Source organism: Phacochoerus africanus, chromosome 5 (assembly GCF_016906955.1).
Source record: "Phacochoerus africanus isolate WHEZ1 chromosome 5, ROS_Pafr_v1, whole genome shotgun sequence".
Classification (NCBI taxonomy): Eukaryota; Metazoa; Chordata; class Mammalia; order Artiodactyla; family Suidae; genus Phacochoerus; species Phacochoerus africanus.
In genome coordinates, this window is record NC_062548.1 from 58,110,666 (window position 1) to 58,133,049 (window position 22,384).

At 44.8% G+C, this 22,384-nt stretch overlaps 1 protein-coding gene across 11 annotated transcripts in view; it reads left to right on the top strand.

Annotated features, from left to right (window-relative positions):
• Positions 1–13,946: 13,946 nt before the first annotated feature.
• The window catches only part of AFF3 (ALF transcription elongation factor 3), a 598,632-nt gene continuing 590,194 nt past the window's right edge, over positions 13,947–22,384 (top strand). For 10 of the 11 annotated variants that reach the window (XR_007135070.1, XM_047781424.1, XM_047781427.1 and 7 more), the window contains exon 1: positions 13,947–14,079. The gene's annotated coding sequence lies outside the window, so the exon portion shown is untranslated. The remainder of the gene's footprint in view (positions 14,080–22,384) is intronic. The other variant, XM_047781426.1, reaches the window with a different exon arrangement.

Consider the following 22,384-nt stretch of genomic DNA (forward strand, 5'->3'; position numbering starts at 1 on the left):
GTCAAATCGGAGCTGTAGCTGCTGGCCTACGCCAGAGCCACAGCAACGCAGGATCCGAGCTGCGTCTGCAACCTACACCGCAGCTCACGGCAATGCCGGATTGTTAACCCACTGAGCGAGGCCAGAGATTGAACCCTCAACCTCATGGTTCCTAGTTGGATTCGTTAACCACTGCACCACGACGGGAACTCCTTTTTTGTCTATTTCTATTGGCTATTTTTCTTTTGACCTTCTCTTATATATACTTGATATTTTAAATTAAATGTCAGACATTATATATGAAAATTGAGGAGACTGAGGATTTTTTCTTCCTTCAAAAAAGATTAATGTTATCCTCTGACAGCTCAAATATGGGCAGTTTATCTTAATCCTTGGTTCAAAGCTGTGTTGTAGCTTTTACAAAACTGAGTCTATCTCTGATTCAAACCTACATTTTGTTTATACTCCAGAATCTCAGCTGAGAACATAGGTGTTTACTATGCTCACAATTTTTATCTCCCCATAGATACAAAATCACTAAAATCTCTGCAGTGTTTTCCAGCTTTTTCCTTTTTTAAAAGAGGTTTCTGAGCCTTATGTATTGCATGCATTTAAGAATCAGAAGTACCTCAAGGAGAAAATGGCCCTGAGTGTCAGGCTCCCTTTCCTGAACTTCTCTTCCCCTGAGTACTGGGCCCTTTAAGTCTTGGCTGCCTTGGCAACCCCCAGACTCTTATTTTGCCTTCCCATCCCTGTGAGATTATTAAAAGCTCTTCTGGCTTCTCTGATTCTTGATAACCTTCCTGTGCCCACTTCAACCTTACTCCCTTTGTATCAGGAATCAGCAAATGTCCTAAGAGGAAGAGTGGCATGAAAATGGTTGAGTTCTCAGTGGGTTTCCCTTTTCTCTAGGGCTTTGGCATTTGTCCCAGCATCTCTCCAATGCCCTCAAACAAACTGACTTCGTATTTACTTTCCTATTTATTTTCGCCTTAATCATTAGTCTACTACAAATCATTCCATCATGCATAGCCTGAAAAGAGAAATACTCTGTGGGACTTTATTTTTTGTTTTATTAAAGTATCATTGCATTACAATGTTGTATTAATTTCTGATATACTGGAAAGTGACCCAGTCATACACACAAACACACACACACTCTTTCTTATATTTTCTTCCCTCATGACCTATCCCAAGAGATTGGAAATAGTTCACTGTGCTATATGTCATGACCTCAATGCTTATCCATTCAAAATGTAACAGTTTGCATCTACTAACCTCAAACTCCCAGTCCATTCCACTCCCTCCTCCCCCTCCTTGACAACCACAAGTCTGTTCTCCACGTTCTCTGAGTCTGTTTCTCTTCTGTAGATAGGTTCATGTGTGCCATGTTTTAGATTCCACAAGTGGTATCATATGATACTTGTCTTCCTCTTTTTGACCTACTTCACTTAGTATGAGATTCTCTAGTTGCATCCATGTTGCTGCAAATGGCATTATTTCATTCTTTTTTATGATTGAGTAGTATTCTATTGTATATATGCACCTCTGTAGGATTTTAATAAAAAGCAGATTTTAATTGGGAGCATGCAGATGCCAAAGATTATAGATAATTTTTTATCTGCTTCTACCTGGTCACACTTACTAGTGCTAGTATTCTCATGATAACACTTTCTGTTGTGCTCACAGTAATCAAAGAACAATAACAATGGAAGAATCTATAGAAGAATACGTTTTTGAGGTGTTAAACTTCCTAATATTTCCACCTTTTGCTTTTTGTCCATTTTTACAGATAATCTGTTCTGTGTCCATTGTCCCATGTGAAAATACAATAGAAGAGAGAGTTAAGAGGCCGGTGAACTTCTGGCTTTAATGTTCCAAGAACCCAGACCTTTAGGACAACCTAGAAAATGTGAGGCCTCAACAAAACTCTTGAGAGAAACAGAGTAGGGAGAGTTGAGGTTCCCAAGACAAGAACATAATTCCCCAGAACTGGAGATGATGGAAGGTGATGGGAGAGAGAGCTGTGGTGTAGCCGGTGCTGTTGGTGCCCTGCCCCCATTCCCCACCCCCAAGTAACCACCTTCGAATACCCCAGTCCGACATCCAGCCACCAACGCCTGCACTTCTAAGCCTGAGGACATTCTCTGACATCCAAAGCTCATTTTGCCTTCACCTGGGGCAGACTCAAAGTATCAACCAACAAGCCTTTCCAGCAAACAGCTTTCAAGCAATGACAGATAGGAGCCGGTATATAAATCCCCCAGCCCCACCCCCTGAGTCATGCATTCCACGCAGGTTCCTATGTCAGTCCTCCAGCAGGCTAAGTTCCAATTGCCCACGGTGGCTTGATGATACCCTGTTTTGGTTGCTTTCCCTCCTCTGTCTCTCCTCCCAGCTCCCCTGCTGTGTTTTCTTCATCTCCCAAAGAAATGATTTGCACTTAGAAGCCTCATCTCGAGGGTCTACCTGAGACATGGCATAGACTAGTGCAGATACGGCCAGACCTGGCTCCAGACAGTTACAAGAAGAGCTAACGAGACCCCAGAGATGAAAGGCTGAGGGATCACGAGGGCCGAGGGCCATGGGCCATGGTCGGCTTCACAGAATGTGTGCTGAAGGCGTGGTAAATTAAAAAGAATCTCTCCGTCAGTGAGTGGTCTGTTTCCTGGTTGGGTAGGTTAGTGGTAAACTACATTTTGAAAATAAATAAATGGGAATTTCCCTTGTGGCACAGCAAGTTAAAGATCTGGTGTTGTCACTGCAGTGGCTTGAGTTGCTGCTGTGGCATGGGTTCGATCCCTGGCCTGGGAACTTCCACATGCCATGGGTGCGGCCCGCAAAAAAGTTTCATCAGCTCAAAACAAATGCTTTTGTTTGCAAGTGTAGCCTAGACTGAGCTTTTTATCAGGTCGAGATATTCTGTGCCATTTGCCTTTACTTAAACATCAGAATGTTCAGAAATAGGGAAATGATTCCAAATGTATAGAAACAAATAGATTTTAATGATTATTCTAAATAACATTTATTTCAGATTTTCTAAAAGACTTCAAGATGGAGCCAGAAGTAACTTTTATAGTTTTTTTCTTAAGCCATTCAAAATTGGATATAAAATAGTGTGGTTTTCTTCTTATTCCTTTCTGAAACTTCCACTTTGCTCATTAAACCTTGTAAATCATGTGAGATTATGAATCTGCTGATTAAGTTAAGGCCTGCAAACTTAAGTATGGCTGGCCTCTTGGCTTCACAGTACCTGAAAGTATTTTTTTGCAATTGACCTGTTCGTTACTGCCAGTGACTCAGTAAATTCACTCATGCTATGTAGGAGACTTTTTTTTTCTGCATGTGTATATGTTCTGTGCAAATCATTCTACATGTAGATTTTTTTGGGGGAATGTGTTTATGGGAGAAAGTGAATGCCATGTCTTACTCCTTTGCCACCTTGATCCCGGATCTGTGTGTGTGTGTATAGATATAGATATAATATATATATATATACACATACACAAATTTGTCCCCAGTAAACGCACATGTTTGATTTACTCCTCATTCCATTTCTTCTCTGTTCAAAGTAGAAGGAAACTTTCTTCCACAGAAGGGAAACTGCAGAAAATCACATTAACCCACTATTCCTCTTCCAAATCACTCTGGCTATGACTTAACATAGGAAACACAAGGGATAAAACTAGGAGATCGTGGAGTTCCTATTGTGGCACAGCAGAAACAAATCTGACTAGCATCCATGAGGATGCAGGTTCGATCCCTGGCCTTGCTCAGTGGGTTAAGGATCTGGTGTTGCCATGAGCTGTGGTGTAGGCCAGTGGCTACAGCTCCAATTCTACCCCTAGCCTAGGAACCTCCATATGCTGTGAGTGCCGCCCTAAAAAAGCAAAACAAACAAACAAACAAATAAAAAAGGGGGATGTGCTCAGAAATCTCCAAAGGAACAGACATCCTCTGCTCCCTCAGTGGCCTTCTGCAGCTTCTCCCAGGATGTTCAGAAGGTCCTTTTAGCAAAGGTCATTGGCCCTGGAAAAAAGCCACTTCAAGTGATTCCACATAAAATGGGGACCAAAATTTGATAGTCTGTGGGGGAAATAAGAGGTCTGATAGTGACAATCTTTTTTTTTTTTTTTTTTAAGGGCCACACCCACAGCGTAGGGAGGTTCCCAGGCTAGGGGTCGAATCAGAGCCACAGCTGCTGGCCTACACCACAGTCACAGCAATGCCATAGCCACACCGCCTCTGTGACCTATGCCACAGCTCTTGGCAACTCTGGATCCTTAACCCACTGAGTGAGATCAGGGATCAAACCTGCATGCTTACGGATACTCATCTAAACCCTCTGAGCCTCAGCAGGAACTCCAATAGTGACTTAATCTTTACAAATAAAGTGAAAAATTATGAAAGTAAGTTTTTCTTACATATATTAAAATGTAGGTTGTGATTGTAATTATGTGCTTATTCTTAAGACAAACAAGAAATAAACTGAGTATTATGGGGGTGTTTTTGGGTGCAATATTCCTGACAAGAGCAGAAAAGCACATAAGGACATCCTTCACTGCAGAATTTTTTGGCACATGCATAAAGAAAGTGTCTCCTTTATTTAAAAAAAAAAAAAGAAAGAAAGAAGAAGCAGCAGCAACAGTAGCAGCAAAGGATTTATATGTTTGCCTAAAACCTCTCTTAATCCTTTGACATTAAAATCACTCTCTTTTGAAATGCCCAAGTGTGAATTTTCTCTTCAGTATATAACTAGAGAAACTCTACTAAACTGCACTAGATAACAGTCTTACATACGATTCCAACAGCTCTCCAATCCCGCTTTCATCTTCTGCATGAAATCCCACTGTCTTTTGCACAATGTGTCATTTCGCTTTGCAATTGGCTTACACCACGTATCCACCACTGCATTGTCTTATTCTGCTTAACGTCTGACAAACACGGAGGGACAAACTGTACATTCTTGGTTCCTGGAGGAAACAGATGGCATGCCCACTCAGACGGTAGAATTGAGGAGAGTTCAATAAAGCACACTTTTCAAATATCGTGGGGGCAGAGTTAGGAGAAACCAGTAAAGGATGCTGAGGAGGTCTGGGTCATCATCAGGAAGCCATTACCAGCCATCCCCAGGCCTCCAACCCCCTCCTGTGACCCAGGGAGCCGAGCTGGAGCCCAAGGGAGGGAGGCTCGAAGGGGCTGTGATTTAGGTAGAAGGACATAAGCTATTTGCAGTAACCCAGCTGAGAGGGAGCTGGGAGAGTTAATTACCCCATCACCCCTCTTCTACTGTCTTCTGATCCCCTGCCAGGGACACCCATTGGCCAAATCCAAATGAAATCCAGACTACAAGGAAGCCTGCTGAGTGTGTTTAAACAGTTCCGCCTCTCAGGACATAGGGTGGGAAGGGAAAAATGGGACCTAGAGGGGCAAATAAAAATATATATGGTAAGTATGATAGATACTGCCCCCAAAGATATTGGTTGACTCTGTAGATTCTGATGTTAAGTGAAAGGGATGTTTGAATAATAACCAACTTTAAAGGTTAAAACATAAATTTATGAAAACATAAAGAGGTGGGAGACAGTATTTATATTCATATAAAGTTGAATTCAATGCAAAAGACATTAAAATTATAATGAGAAATGGAATAATTTTATAAATTGGTATAAAGTATAATCAATAAAAAAGCAAGCAGGAACATTTATGTGCCTCCAAACATAGCACCAAAATATAGAAAGCTCAGTTTTAAGACAATCAAAGAATAACTAACAACCCCCCACTGCAGGGATACAGTAACACACACGCATCAGCCAATGGCCTGCTGAATCTGCAAATAACAACCCAGTCTTTGCTTCCATACTTGAAAAGAGAGTTTCCCAACCAATAACCACTCCTGTACCATAGGAGCTCCTGAGCCCTTAAGTCACATTTTGTGGAGCTTAGGGGTGCTGACAACTTCAGGTTTTTTGTTTTTGTTTTTGCCTTTTTACCGCCACACCTGTGGCACATGGAGGTTCCCAGGCTAGAGGTTGAATCAGAGCTACAGCTGTAGGCCTTGCACCACAACCACATCCAACTTGAGAGCCGAGCTGCACCTGCGACCTATACCACAACTCATGGCAACACCAGATCCTTAAGCCACTGAGTGAGGCCAGGGATCAAGCCCACAGGCTCATGGATTCTAGCTGCATTCTTAACCTGCTGAGCCACAGCGGGAACTCCTGAAAACTTTAGTTTGAACTCCCCTCCCCATACCTTGAGCAGCTTTTCCTGGTACTTCTCAGAGAACTAGTTGAGCAGACAGACCACATGGCCTGAGAATATGATAATCTCATGTGGCTCTCTCCACTGCACTCTTGTATGTTGGGCGTGGACAAGTGTCTGTCTCCCGGACATCTGATTGGGCAGCCTCTTGCAGAGATGTCTGTATTGCTTGTCATGGGACGGGCAGGTCCAGGCAGGAGACCCAAGGAGCAAGGTCCACAGCAGGCACATGGCTGGGAGTTAGCAAGAATGTGGCCACTGGGGCTGCATCTCCATCATGTGATTTGAATGCTTCTGTCCCTTTGTACTGGGCGGATGTGCCTATCTATGCTACCAGCAGTGTGAATCTTCAAACAACATATGCACAAACTGAAACTGAGGATTTCCTCACTATGTTAAAATATTCCTATAAAGTTTCATTCGATACACAAATCCATTTGCCTTTCACAACTTATCTCACTGATACATGCGCCAAGAAAAGTCAAGAAGGACTGTTAGATGCTTGAAATAACTACCCTTTTAAGTGGTAGAAGTTTTGTGGTTCAAGTGCAAATGTGTCTCACCCATAAAGGAAGTTTGTGTCAGTCCTAACAATGAAGGGTTTGAAGACATTATTCTTTCAAAGTTTTGTTTGGAAATTATATGCAGTGTATAGTAAGAGAATAAAAAGAGAATGTTCATGAGAGTTAAAAAAAAAAGGAATGATAACATTTACCAGTGTTATAAATACTAATACTTCAGTATTTATTTTAAAATATTTGTTCCTAAAATAATACTTCAAATGCTAAAGTCAAGAATACATATATGTATGTGTATATACGTATAGGTATATATATGTGTGTGTGTGTGTGTATATATATATATATATTTGAATCACTGTGCTGTATACCTGAAAGTCCCATGACATTATAAATCAACTATAGTTCAACTAAAAAAAGAATAAGTAAAAATTTGTAAAAAGAATAAAATTAATGAGATAGATACACAAACTATCACTTGGCATTCTGACTTGAAAGCCACATACCTGATTTGAAGCTCAGGGTGCCATTTAAAATTTATTTGAGTAATGCAATGTACTTCAACCTACACAATATCAATTGAATGATTTTTTTTCCCCACTGACGTGCTTTAATAACATGTATGAGGTCTTATCACTGTCCTGTTCCTGGGCTTCCAGCACCTCATTTGTATGCAAATTCTCGTGTATGCAACTTATTCGCTGGTAAATGGTGCCAGCAGATTGAGTGGCTCCGTAATTATGTTCCATCCCTGTCTACCCTATTTGTTTCTTATTATATTCCTGCCACAGTCCCTGCTTCGTGCTCCAGTCATGAATTACCAGGCAGCTCCCGCAGCAATTTTTCTTGTTTCACCTCCCACCCCTAACGTGTTCCCCACTTCCCAGTACTTTCTAAAGTGTGGGAGACCTGTTCCTTCTTCTTTTTGATTGCTTCCTTCTGTTATTTCATTTCTAACTAGAAGTCTTTGGTTCTAACAGAGAATCAAACTAACTTTGCCCCTTCCCTCGCAGCTTGATTTATGTGCTGCTGAAATTTACTACTGGTAGTAAAATGTTTTTTATCTACGTGCATATATTTGGGGTTGCTCAGGAAGGCTGAGAAATCTAATGAAAATTTCATGTGGGATGGTCATGCCAGGAATAAACAGTATGCATATAGATTTACATATAAATATAAACACAACGTGTAGATGTGTTTTTAAACATACAAAAACAAATGTAAGTGAATGAAGTGTGTGTGTGTGTGTGTGTGTGTAGAGACTATAGGTGCTCTAGAACAGTAATATTTGTGTTTGAATCCTAGATCAATCATTGATTATTTTTGTGACCTTGGGCAATTTCTTAAACGTCTGTACTTCACATTGGTGGTACATGAAATGAGGATAAGAATCAAATCTATTTCACAGGGTTTGGGGACGACTGTGCCAATGAGTACATACATAGTGCTTCTCGGGGCATTGTAAGCATTCAATAAAGGTCAACTATTTTTATGATCACAGACAATAGATATAGACATACACAAAGAAACATCAGCTAGGTTAGATCCCCCCTGTTCACCTAACGAAAACCAAACTTCACGGCATTTTCTGAGTGCCAGAGGCTCGGCCATTGTGCTCTGGGCGGTGGAGGGGTGGGGGAGGGAATCCATGATCCTGCACAATCCTCCTGGGGGAGGGTTCCAATGGGCCTCCTCCATCACACCTATTCTCTGTACCTAACCTAGCTCCCTGGCAGGGGATGCTGCCCCACCCACTGTGGTTGGGAATTCTGATAAACGCCAGTCAGCACTAACCAGTCCATCCTCTTACTACCCGTGAGATTCCAGATGGTGATCCAGGTGGTTCCAGGTAATTCCAGGTGGCCTGCCCAGCAGGGGATGGCAAGATTCCCAAAGACACCACCACCATTCCAGCTTCATGCAGAGGCTCACTCACGCAGCCCACGTGGGCTTGTTTCAGGTCCGGGTAGATAGGACCAGCAGCATTTCCTGTGCTCTCCTTCCCCGTCATAGAGCAGGAAGATGTGGGATGGACCACTCCCACGAACTTTACAGAGTAAACAGGGAATCGGCTCTGGGGAATAGCAGCCCTTCCCCAGGGCAAAGGGAGAAGGGGATGGGGGGTGGGGGAGGGGTGGAGTCCAGCACCCTGCTACTGACCTGCTGGGCGCAGAGCACCTGCCCACCTCTCTTCCGTCATCCTTTCTCATCACTTTCTGCTCCTAGCTCCAGAGATACCCTGTGGCATCACTATCCCAAAGGGCTTTGCAGTTTACAACCTGCTTAGGTAACAGCCCTGTTCCTGAGGGAGGATGTGTCTTATGCGTTCCCATTTTATAGACGAGGAAACTGCAGCTCTGAGATGTTAGAACTTGTTCAGGGTGACACACCACGGCAAGATTAACACCTGACGGCATCTGGGCTCCTTATTGGTTTCAGCCAACTGCAGTGAGGTAACATTTTCATTCACGTGCTTCCTCGACAAATCCTTGTTGAGGGCCTACTGTGTGCCCCCAGGTCATGCTGAGACAAAGCCTCCAGCCTCCCAGAGAAGATGCACAACTAAGTGATTGTAATTAAGTGTGATGGGTGTTAGAGCAGAGGAAGTACTTTTATTAAACATCATCCAGATATTTTACCAGAGGCTGGAAATAAAGCTGAATGAATGCATCTGTGCCCAGCCCTGCCTCCAGGGACTTGTTTTTTGTGGGAATTTTTTGAATAAACAATAATTTTTTTAAGTGAAAGATAGTTAATTTACAATGTTGTGTTAGTTTCAGGTGTACAGCCGAGTGGTTGGGTTATGTGTGTGTATATATATATATATATATATCATTTTCTTTGCCATTGTAGTTTGTTACAAGATAGTGAATGTCATTCCCTGTGCACTAGAGTAGGACCTTGATGTTTATATACTGCATACATAGTAGTTTGGACTTGTTGCTACTCACATTCCAGGCCGGGGGCAGGGGTACAGGGGTGCTGGCTGAGAGGGCTGGTGCACAAGGAACTCATACAAAAGCACAGCCCAGAGGGTTCAGTAACCTGCCGGTGGTGAGTTGTTGCTGGGCGAGTGGGGGAGGTGAGTGGAGGGGGAAGTGGAGGAAGCCTGGTTAGGGAATGCACCCAAGGCCCATCCTCAGTTGGCAGAAAATGCCCTCTCTGACATTCCCAGGCCAGGGGTCGAATTGGAGCTGTAGCTGCTGGTCTACACCACAGCCATAGCAACACAGGATCTGAGCCACATCTGTGACCCGCACCACAGCTCATGGCAACGCCGAATCCCCAACCCACTGAGTGAGGCCAGGCATCAAACCCACATCCTCATGGATACTGTCGGGTTCATTAACTGCTGAGCCACGATGGGAACGCCAACCTTTTCTTTTTTAAAATGAAGGCGGAGTTCCCATCGTGGCGCAGTGGTTAACAAATCCGACTAGGAACCATGAGGTTGCGGGTTCGGTCCCTGCCCTTGCTCAGTGGGTTAACGATCTGGTGTTGCCGTGAGCTGTGGTGTAGGTGGCAGACACGGCTGGGATCCCGCGTTGCTGTGGCTCTGGCTGTAGGCCGGTGGCTACAGCTCCGATTCGACCCCTAGCCTGGGAACCTCCATATGCCGCAGGAGCGGCCCAAGGAATAGCTAAAAAGACAAAAATAAATAAATAAATAAAATGAAGGCATTCAGCCTTATCAGGGGTCACTGTCCTTGGTATGAAATTGGTGCATTTTATATGTTTTCTGAATAGTAAGGTAAACAAGCAAAATAACCATAGTGATAGTTGCCAGCGCTTATTGTTACATCCTGTTTGTACACACTGTCATTTAATTTGCACATCACTCTGGGGCTGGGGTGATGTAGATGAGGAAGCTGGAGTTAAGTAACGTCCCCAGGGGACCATAGCCCGTAGATGGCAGAGGTAGGATTCAAGGTCAAGTCTTCCTGACGTCAGATCCCACCTCTTAACCCCCAGATTGCCCATAGCGACCACCCATCACGGAGGCAAATGCCACAGTGGCAGCTCACAGGTGTAATGAATTCTGCTCAGGGAGAAGTAATGAGGAAGGGTTTAGCATGCATGGGGACTTGGCAGAGAGCAAAGAGGAAATGGCATGGGAAAAGACAGTGTGGCGGAGGAGTTGAGGAAATCATCCATGGTGTGGGGGTCTGGGGTAGTGACAAGGGGAGGAGCGTGAGCGTGAGGTGATGTTGGGAAGGCAGAGGCTCTGGCATCAAGCAGCTTGTCTGCCCAGTGATGGAGCCTGGGATTTTCCTGTGGGTGGTGGTGAGCCATGTGAGGGGAGTACGATGTCATCATTTTTGCCATCTCTTACCAAGAAAATTTGGAGGCAGTTTGGGAAATACTCTGGAGCCTGTCTTGGGGGAGATGAGTCATAAAGCCAGGCGCCTCCACATTTCTTATGCTGCGCCTTCCTGGGAGAAGAAATCGTCACAAGATACTCCCATAAACCATCACAGTACCGGAGTGTCCATGCCTTATGTGCAGGAAGAAGGACACAGAAAGTGAGCACTAGAGAGATGCTGTCAAAATCCACGTGCCTCTTGGGCTTAGAGGGAGGTGCTGGTTACACAATGTTGTGAATGTTGTCCACGCTACTGGGTTGTACAACATCCAGACGGTTAAAGGTAAATTTTACGTTATGTGATCTTACCTCAATAGAAGCAAACAAGTAAGTGGGAGTGGGTGTTCCAGTCTTCTCCTACACCTCTGTGAAGTGCTCACACATCTGGGTATGCGTGCCCTTTGATGAGGAGTGGAGGAAGGGCATGACTGTGGGAAGGGAATAGAGAGAGAGGAGTTGACATGTGACTGAAGAAGTAGAATGGATAGAGCTTGAGGATTGGGCGTGGAGGGGTCCGTGGGGCAGGAAAGAGGTGGAAAGTCTTCCCATTTGCGGTTGGGATATAGGGACATAAAAAGGTTTTCCCCTCATGGGGAACCTAGTGTGGCCAATACTAGGATCCCTTCCCAGTGGTTGGCATAGGATGGCATGGGCTGTTTCTAGGCATGTCCAGAAGTGAATCCAGCCTGAAGATATGGGTGGATGGCCCCATTTGGACGAGGAAACTGGGGGTCTAGCCAGAAAAGGGTCTACTGGCCAAGGGCAGAGCAGGAGGCCAGAAGGGGGCAAAGCCAGGAGAGGGAAACCAAGAGCAAGGCAGGAACAAGGCAGGAAGGGTTTCCCAGGGACCATGCAAGGGGGTGCAGGCGGGGGAGTTCCAGACCAGGGTCTCATTCTCATGGTGGGCCCTGATGCCTGGGATGGCCTGAGGGAGCAGCAGAGACTTGGATGTGGGCTTGGGAGGCAGCATCGAGATTGCAGAAGAAGCCTACAGGGAGAATGTGAACACTGCACTGAGGATGGAGCCCTGGGGAAGGACGCAGTTTAAGATGTTGGCAGAGGGATGGAAGCCTGACAATGAGAGAAATCCCCTGACCACAACCAGGAGGATTTGGAGTCACAGGGCCAGGGGGAATGTTCCAGAAAGAAAGATGTGGTCACAGGTGTCAAATGTTATGGGAAGACAAATGAAACAGGAACTGAAAGAGTGTCCATTAGCTAAGCTCCCTGGTGATGTGAGTGAAAGTAATTACAGAGATGAGTGATGGGCAGGGGAGGCGAGGGCCTGGAGCAGGAGGCCCTACTGCTGTGGGTGGCCTGGGGATGGAGTTGAGGAGGGAAAAACCCTTGGAGGAGAGCAGCCTGGTGTGGTCTGACTGCTCATCTGGTGCTCTTTCTCCTCTCCCAGTGCATCTTTGCCCCAGAAAGTTCTGGAAGGCTTACTATAGCCCAGAGGCAGGATGCAGCTTTTGGTTCTGATCTCTTGGATATCTGGGCAGTTTGGGGAAACCAGCAGCATTCTAGACAACTAGCCCATCTAAGTCCACATGCCTAATGATAAGAACATTCAACAATGTTTCTGGGATTCTCACCCTCATCCACTGTTGGTGGGAATGTAAATTGGTACAACCACTATGGAATACAATACAGAGGTTCACAGTAAACTAAATATGGAACTACCATATGATCCAGCAATCCCACTCCTGGACGTAGATCTAGACAAATCTTATTCAAAAGGATACATGCACCTCTGTGTTCATTGCAGCACTATTCACAATAGCCAAGACAAGGAAACAACCTAAATGTGCACAGACAGATGAATGGCTTAAAGAGGTATGGTACAGGAGTTCCCGTCGTGGCTCAGTGGGAATGAATCTGACTAGCATCCATGAAGACGCAGGTTAGTCCATGCCTTCACTCAGTGGGTTAAGGATCTGGCATTGCCATGAGCTGTGGTGTAGGTCTTAGATGTGGCTTGGATCTGGCGTTGCTATGATTGTGGTGTAGGCCAGCAGCTGCAGCTTGATTAGATCCCTAGCCTGGGAACTTCCATATGCTGTGGGTATGGCCCTAAAAAGGCAAAAAAAAAAAAAATTAAAAATGAAGATGTGGTACATATACATAGCGGGATACTACTCAGCCATAAAAAAGAACAAAATAATGCCATTTGCAGCAACATGGATGGAACTAGAGATTCTCATACTGAGTTAAGGCAGAAAGAGAAAGACAAGTATCATATGAGATCACTTGTAGAATCTAAAATATGGCACAGATGAACAGAAGATGTCTCACAGACATGGAGAGCAGACTTGTGGCTGCCAAGGGGGAGGGAGTGGGATGGACAGGGAGTTTGGGGTTAGTAGATGCAAACTATTATGTTTAGAATGGATAAGCATTGAGGTCCTACAGGGAACTATGTCTGGTCTCTTGGGACAGACCATGATGGAAGATAATGTGAGAGGAAGAGTTTGTATAGATATATGACCGGGACACTTTGATGTGTAGCAGAAATTGACAGAACATTGTAAATCAACTATAATAATATATATATATATATTTTTTAATGTTCCTGAGCGTTTGCATAGAGTTAGAGGAGCAGAGCAACAGAGAGCTCCTCCCTTGGCCACCATGACCGCACTTGTCTGGTTTGTGTCAGGTGGTCTCTGGAGCACGGCTCAGGCTGCTGCCTCCAGCCTTCTGGTAGACCTTGCTGCACTGTGGGTGACAGGCAGCCGGTTGGGTGCCTGGCGGGGACACGCCATTGGCTGGCTCAGTCACTCGCCTCCACACTTTCACATCCTCTATCAACACCTGCACACTTCAGTGGTGACCACACACACTCTTCCTGTTTGTACGGAAAGCTTGCCAGGGAGAAGGGAGCTGAGCCCTCAGCCTCAGAAGAAAGACATTGAACAACTTGGGAGTGAAAGAAAAGGAGCGCATGAGTTGAGAGGTAAGATCAAGCCAAAGAGCGTCTGCCCCCTCACCCCAACCCTGGTTGCCTTGAGTAGAAGAGAAGTGACCCTTCCTTTGTACCCTTCAGGGACTGATTCAGGGGAGCGTGGCCCAGTCTGCCCCACAGAGAGAATTCAGCCTCCCTCTGGTAGAGGGAGACCTAGAATGTGGCCCAGAAAGGTCACAGGATCACGTGAGGGTGGCATGGAAAGAATGCACAAATGGGAGTTCCTGTTGTGGCTCAGCGGTAATGAACCCAATTAAGATCCATAGGGATGTGGATTTGATCCCTGCCTTCACTTAGTGGGTTAAGTATCCACCGTTGCCATGAGCTGTGGTGTAGGTTGCAGATGTGGCTCGGCTCCTGCATTGCTGTTGCTGTAGCTTTGGTGTAGGACAGCCGCTGCAACTCCATTTGGACCCCTAGCCTGGGAAGTTCCATATGCCACAGGTGCAGCCCCAAAAAGCAAGAAAAAAAAATGCACAACCTGGGTCTGAATATGCAGACATACATTTGGCATGGGGGCTGGGCTGTGGACCTCAGGAAGAGAGCGTCTGAACCCCATTTGGGCCATTAACTACACCTCAAATAAAGAGCATGTGACATGGTCACAGGCTGGACCCCAGTGCCTGGCCCCAGTGAGTGATCTCAGAGGTCTGGTCACAGGACGGGGAGGGTAGTCAGGGCTCACCCTGAGGCCAGCACCAATCCTGTTCAAATAGCCCAGAATGCATGGGGTCCTCATGGTCAAGGGTGGACAGCACTGTTGGTATTCCTTGGCCAGCATACTATGTGTGTATGAATGTGTATATATGTACGCACATCATATGCACAGATACATGCCGCATTATAGGTACACACACACGTAGACACATGAATGTGCATAAACAATACAAAATAGCAATAGCAACCAAATTTTTGAAACTAGAGAGCTAATGGTGTGACAAAGTTTAGAACAATTTTTTTTGTCCTAAAATAGGAGTTTCTTGTGATTTGAGTCTTAAAAATTTAAAAATCCAATCCTGTTTGGATATGCATTTTATAATCCCTTTTATTCAAAGGGGTGAAAATCCCATACGATGGGACTGTTCAGGTAGTCTGGGACCAGATAGTTCCGCAAGAATTAGCTGAAGGCCAAATGTTAGGTCACACCCACGTCAACAGAGAGGGAGCAGGAAGCTCATTCTTTGAGTCTTGAGTGTGCACACTGAATCATCGATGTAAAAATAAACAACTTGTGGTCTCTGCTTTTGCCCAAAGTATTTGGTTCTTGGTTCACAGTGGAGGAAGAGCACCCTCCTTTAAGGGCTATCAAGGTTTCCCATCCCACTAAAGTGAGGTTATTAGAGCAATAGTAGCACAAACACTCTACATTCTAAGGTTTTGGCTTTGTGTCTGTCAACTGCTGTTTTCTTGCTCTTGGCATTACCTGCACTTAGCGTTCAGTTATGTTGTGCATATTTTTATTTATTTCGCATTTAGATAATGGAAAACCTATCCATTGCTCTTTCTAGACCTCTGGGTTCAAATCCCAACTCTTTACACTTCCTGTGGCTTCAGACAAGTCACTAGAGTTGCATCAGGGAGGTCCGGGGGTCTGTAAAATGTGTACAATAACAGTCAGTCTCTGCCTCTTAAATAAAGGGTAGATGAGCTCATAGAAGTCAGGTGTTTGGGGGACTGGAACAGTGAATGAGCCCTGTGTTAGTGGCCATTACTATTGTTATTGTCGTCACCACCTTTTGTGCAATTAAGCCATCAGACTTGGAGGGAAATAGGAGGAAAAGACTAAAGGTAGGGAGGGGGCTAGGTAGATGGGAAAAGGGGGAGACACATTAGAGGTCAGAGCCACGACACTAGCATGCAGTCCTTTCCCCTGCGAAGGTGTCCTGAGCAGGGGACTGGAAAGGAACAGGGTGATCCTCCCTGCGAGGGGCCTTGGGTGAGAGGACCAAGCCCTGGAATCCAGTAGGCCTGATTCCATGAGCTTGTGATCTCTTACATATTCTGTATGTCCATGTGCCCAGCAACCAGAATGAGTGTACGTGCCCTGTGTTTAAGCGCCCCTCAAATGGAAAGCACATGCTGGCACACTATGTGCCTTCTCAGGTTCATCGATGCTCAGATCCCTTGTGTAATGCTGCCTATTTTAGAAGAAATCAGGAACTAGCCTCAGCGTGCTTTGCCAGGGTCTGACTACCTCCAGGCTCTGCTGCTAGCCACCCCCCCATGCTATCTCTACTGTGTGAGCTGAGTAGTAATGGAATGGAATGGATGAGGAAGCCAGGAAATTAAGAAAAAAAGTTGAAAGTCACACTGGGAATTAAAGGTGTGGGGAACTGGATGCTGGTCTTTGATTTCCAGACTCTCTATTCTGCTCTGCAGAGCAGGGGAAGGAAGTTCTTGAGGTTTGCACCCTGCCTCTGGGTTTGAGAGCCTTGGGGTGCTCCTTCCATAAGTCACATTATCTTCCCCACTTTGGTTTCTTTGTCTGTAAAGTTGGTAAAATAATCTGCCCTACATAGCTTACAGGGTTGTATGAGATTCCAGTGAGGCCACATCTGCAAAATGCTGTTATGTAAAGCTGAGTTACAGTGTTTCAGGGTACAGCAAAGTGATACACACACACACACATATTTTTTTTCAGATTCTTTTCCATTATAGTTTATTACAATGTATTGAGTATAGCTCCCCATGCTCTGCAATAGGTCCTTGTTGTTTATCTACTTTATGCATAGTAGTTTGTATCTGTTGATCCCAAACTCCTAATTTATCCCCTCTCCTTTACCTTTCCCCTGTGGTAAGCAGAAGCTTGTTTACTATGTCAACCATAAGCTTGTTTTCTATGTCTGTGAGTCTATTTTTATTTTGTAAATAAGTTCATTTGTATCATTTTTTAAAGATTCCATATATAGGTTATATCCTATATTTGTTTTTCTCTGTCCAATTTACTTCACTTAGCATAATAATCTCTAGGTCCATCCAAGTTGTTGCAAATGACACTATTTCATTCTTTTTATGGCTGAGTAGTATTCCATTGTGTGTTTTTGTGTGTATATGTATATACAGACAGAATTGCCTATGTATATTCCACTGGATATATTATGTGTGTGTGTGTGTGTAGTATACACACAAAAATATACACCACATCTTCTTTATCCATTTATCTGTCAAAGGACATTTCAGTTGTTTCCATATCTTGGCTATTGTGAATAGTGCTGCTGTGGACATTGGGGGGTGTTTGAATTAGAGTTTTTGTCTTTTGTATGTATGCCCAGGAGTGGGGATTGCTGGATCATTTGGTAACTCTGTAGCTATTATGTATTTCTGATTCAAGTAAGAAAAAATGTTGAAAGTGACTGTCAGTAAAGACAAGTTAAAAGGAAAGGTGCAAATGATGTCGATTCATTACGTAGGATTTAACATGTGCTTTCAAGTGAGTACTTTGCACTCCCCGGTATTGCTAGTCCATAATTTGTTTAAACAGGCTCATATATGGAAATTCACTTATTTCCATTTTTAATCCTTCAAATCAAATGGCAATGACTGTTCTTCTACACATCCTTCAGTGCAATCATTTTACCAGTTCTTTTAATTTTTGCAAACCTGATAAGCCAATGGTGTTGCCTCGCTTTGGTTTCTATTTGCTTTTCTTGATTATTAGTGATCCCCGATGTTTTAAAACATAGTTTTTCAAAAGACTAAACCCATTATCCTTCATCTAGCAAACAGTCATGATACACTTTCCTTTGAAAATGAAAGGGCACCATATTTCTCATGATTGAAAAGGCAAGCAGGTATTTGTGTACAAATAGAAACCTGTTAAAAAGCACCTTGCACAGATATTTCTCTTTAGAGCTTTTACTAGTGCTAAAAATGGGGGAGTTAAATAATGAACACAAGACAACTAGACTCCTGCAATAATGAATAAACACAACATTTGGATTTATTGCTCTTCCTCTGCTGTAGCCTGTTGACAGATTTTTTTTTTCTTTACAGAAAAATTACCAGGATTTAAATCTCTGTCATATGGCACTTAATTCAGTTGACAATATGTTACCAATTAGATTCTGCTTAGACTACCATCAGCGGGCAAACCACAGAACACGTTATGTAGGATGAAAGTCGGACAACTAGTAAGATGCTTGGTGGCAGCTTTCTCAGGGCCAAGGAGCAATGCTGAGACAGAGGGTAATAAGCCATAAAGGGCAGGTAGGGCCTGTACTCTCTTCCCATCCCCCAAAAGACATCGTTTCAAGTTCTCCTAAAAGCCTACAGGAGGATGCGTCAGAGTCAGTCATTGTGTCTAGTCATGTCTGTTGCCATTTGCTATCTCTCTTCCACCTGCCATCCAGTTGACACCTTTGATGACAAAAAAGGCCCACTTGTTCCCAGTCCTCTCCAGTGTGATGATCCAAAACTTTGGCTCGGTGGTCATGTCCCATTCAGGGCTATATTTCAAGAGTTCCCCTTTCTGCCAAGCCCTGGGTGTTGACCACCATAAGAGGGAATTCCTGTAAAGTAAGATAAGCCTCCTTTTCTGTTTTCTCCAGGAATCTGTCCGTATCAGACTGTGCTCCCACAGCAAGGGGGAGAAACAGAATTGCCCAGGGCTGAACAAAAAGACCATCTTTGTGAACAATTTGGGGAGCTTACCAGGCTTCAAATAGAATATCAAGAGATGGGATCTGAAGGCCAGGCAGCCAGACCCAGTAAGAACACCATTAAAAACCACAACCATAGAGATGTGGGCATAGTCCAGGCCATGCAATGTGGTACCACTGTAACAGATAAGACCTCAACTGCTCCCACATTGGGACATCACTTATGTAAAATACTGGGTTGGAGTTCCCTGGTGGCCTAGCGATTGCTGTGGCGTGGGTTTGATCCCTGGCCTGGAATTTCTGTATGACATGGGTGCAGCCAAAAAATAAGATAATATCAAATACAGAGTCCCTGTAAAAAGGGAGCAGGTGATGAGCTGCGTTTAGCTCACATGCCTGTCCCCAGGGAAAGGTCAAGTCCATCCATGTTGACTTCAAGCCATGCACAGGGAGGCCCCACCCAAAGGAATACTGGAGTGGTAAAGGAAGGGTGACAGGGGACAGCAAAAAGGGACAAATGCCTTCTGTGGTTAGCAGACAGCAGTCTCTGAGCGGAGGCTGGCTGGTTCTCAATGGGAGAGACCGGCCCTTCGTGTCTTATCTGTAAAGAGAGTTTTACAAAAGGGAGGATCAGGAAGCTGAGCCCCTGCTGCTTTCCTGCCTTCTCCTTCTGGTCGCTCAGGTGGAGGATGAGACTGAGGAATTTTCTTAAGGACTTGAGCAGTAGTACGGAACCTCCTTGTAAATCAAAGTCATAGGTACTATTTCTCCAGCTTCTCCTTGGGTCGAGCATTTTATAGTCAATTTCTGAGTTCCCACAATAGCCCTGCAGTGTAGCTATGACACGCTCCTTTTACATACAAAGAACAGAAGCTCCAAGGGGTCATGGGACCTCTGTGGAGGTCACCTGTATGCTGGCCAAGTGCATAGAGTTAGATGTGGGGCCCAGACACACAGCTGTGAAACTTTCCACTCCCACCAGCCTTAGGCCCAGAGTCCAGGCTGCCCAGAAGCATAGCATGTGGTATTATTTGAATGAAATTGTTTTCTTCCAGGCCACGCCTCTGTGTGTGAGTGTGTGTGTGTGTGTGTGTGTGTGTGTGTGTGTGTGTGTGTGTGTTCCAGCCACATATAACCAGGAAGAATTCTGAGAGGAGAGTTAGGGGTTCCAAAGAAAATCATCTCATATGTTATAACTTTGCCTGGGCCGTCCCTGTTTCTAAATACCGTGACAATACTTTTTGAAGCAGAGATCAAAGGACATATGGTCTGACTCCTGGGTTATCAAAGGGAAAAAGATCTGAGATGGTGACTCTGAGATGGTTTGAGATGCGTGGGTACAGTCATTTACAGAGCACCTGGAAATCATGGAGTTCTTTGGGAAACACTTTGAAATTCACATTATATCGCACTCTCCAAACTTGGCATGACTTTATCGGCAGAGATGGGGACAATCCTATACATTGGCTCTGTGATTCCAAAGCTATGAGGCCTCTTGCCCATGATAGTAACAAAGGTGTTGAAATCTGTTTGCATCATCTGTCAAACCCTGAGAAATAATAGGGGAATTCTTTCTACAAAAATGAATAGATTTCATATGGCAAAAATAGCCAGTAAGAAGGGACAGAATTTACAAAGCCACTGCAATGTAAATCCCTAGAAAAGAACTTAGAGGAGTTCCCGTCATGGCTCAGTGGAAACAAATCCAACTACTATCCATGAGGACATGGGTTCGATTCCTGGCCTTGCTCAGTGGGTTAAGGATCCGGCGCTGCCCTGTGCTCTGACGTAGGTCTCAGACACTGCTTGGATCTGGCATTGCTGTGGCTGTGGTGTAGGCCAGTATCTGTAGCTCCGATTCAACTCCTAGTCTGAGGACCTCCATATGCCGTAGATACAGCCCTAAAAAGACAAAAAAAAAAAAAAAAAAAGAGAGAAAACAACACGAGACCTACATGAAAAAAAAATCTGCATAAGGATGTAAAACATATAAAATGGAAACACGCAGCCTGTGGAAACTAGAAAAGAAGATGCAACATGAACTGTTACCAACCTAATCCACATGCAGAATGTATATAGAATAAAATTTCTGATGTATTGGGGGGAGGGATCTTGGTAAAACTCCAATCTGAAATTCTAACAAATCTTAGATGATAATAACAAGGATATTTTTAAAGAAAACAAGAAAAGCCGGGGGGCAGGTACAAAAGTTTCAGTGGTCACATGGTTCCAGATGGATGAACAGATCCGTGGGAGAGAGGAGAAAGTACACTCGCAAACACTCTCACATACATGCAAAGGCAGCGTGGGATAAAAGCACCTTTTCGATCAGTAATATCAAGAGCGAGGACAGTCAGATTGAGAATGCTCCTGCTTTGACAGAGTTCCTCCTTCCTTCTTTCTTTCTTTCTTTTATTACTTGATGAATTTATTACATTTACAGCTGTACAATTCTCATCATTCTCATCCCATCTCACTGGCCAACCCTCCTTGGTCTCCTTTTCTGGCTCCTTCTCCAATTCATCTCTTCCCTGCATCTGGATGCTGGCGTGCCCAGGGCTCAGTCCTCCAGCCCCTCTGCTCTGTCTATGTTCATGCTCCGGGGGATCTGGTCCCATGGGACCATTGAAAAGGCCTTCTCCCAGCCATGACCTCTCTTTGGACTCAACACTCCAGCACCACTCAGCATCTCCACTCGAGGGTGCCTTTAGCCTCACAGTCTGAGCACATCCAAAATAGAATTTCAGACCCCTTGAATCCCAAGTGGGATCCTTTTGCTGTTACCACATTGGCAAAAAGCCCCCTCCATGCTTCTGGGATCAGGCCAGCCCCTAAAAGCCACCCTCACTTCTCTTTCACAACCCAAAGCCAATCCATTGGCAGGTACCATCCATGTGTTCTTTGAAACAGATCCAGAATTTCCTTCCCACATGCTCCCTCCGGCATCCTCTTCTCAGCACAGACCCAGAGGAATGCTTGTCAAACTTCAATCAAATCATACAATTGGTCAAAACCCTCCCATGGACCCCTGACCTCACCATTCCCATTATCTATCGCTGCTGCATAACCAGGTACCCCCAAACACGGTGGCTTAACCTTTCACTTTTCCTCCAGTTCCTGTGGGTCAGGAGTTTGGGCAATTTAGTGTTGGCTGGGCTGGAGGACCCCTTTGCAAGATGGCTTCTTCACTCACCAGCTGGTCCCTTGTGGCCCCTCATCTTCCAGGCTCTCCCCGTGGCTTGGACAGAATGCTGGTCTTGGGGTGGGTGCACTTTTCCCGCTGAGACTGTCCCTAAGGGGCTGGAGGAGGAAGCTGCCACATCAGCCAGGGGCTGCAACATTTTTGTTGGTGAAAGCAGTGGGCTGGCCCACCCAGAGTCCATGAGGTTGAGAGAAAGGCTGTCCTGATGGGGGTGGGGCCAGGCTATGATGCGGAAGTGCCCAGGGATGCTGCTGTGGCCGTCTTTGGGAAATGCAATCGCCTCACTCAGTCATTACCAAAATCCAAAGCCCTTACCATGACCTAGCAGGTCCTACATGATCCGACTCCCACCATCCCTCGACTTCTAGAACGCTTTCTTCTAATGTCTGGTTCTGCTTCAGCGAGAGGGGACTCTTTGTCATTATCTGAATCCACTGAACATAATCCCGCTTCATCGTGGTCCAGCCCTTGCAGTCTCCTCTGCCAAGTGCGCCCT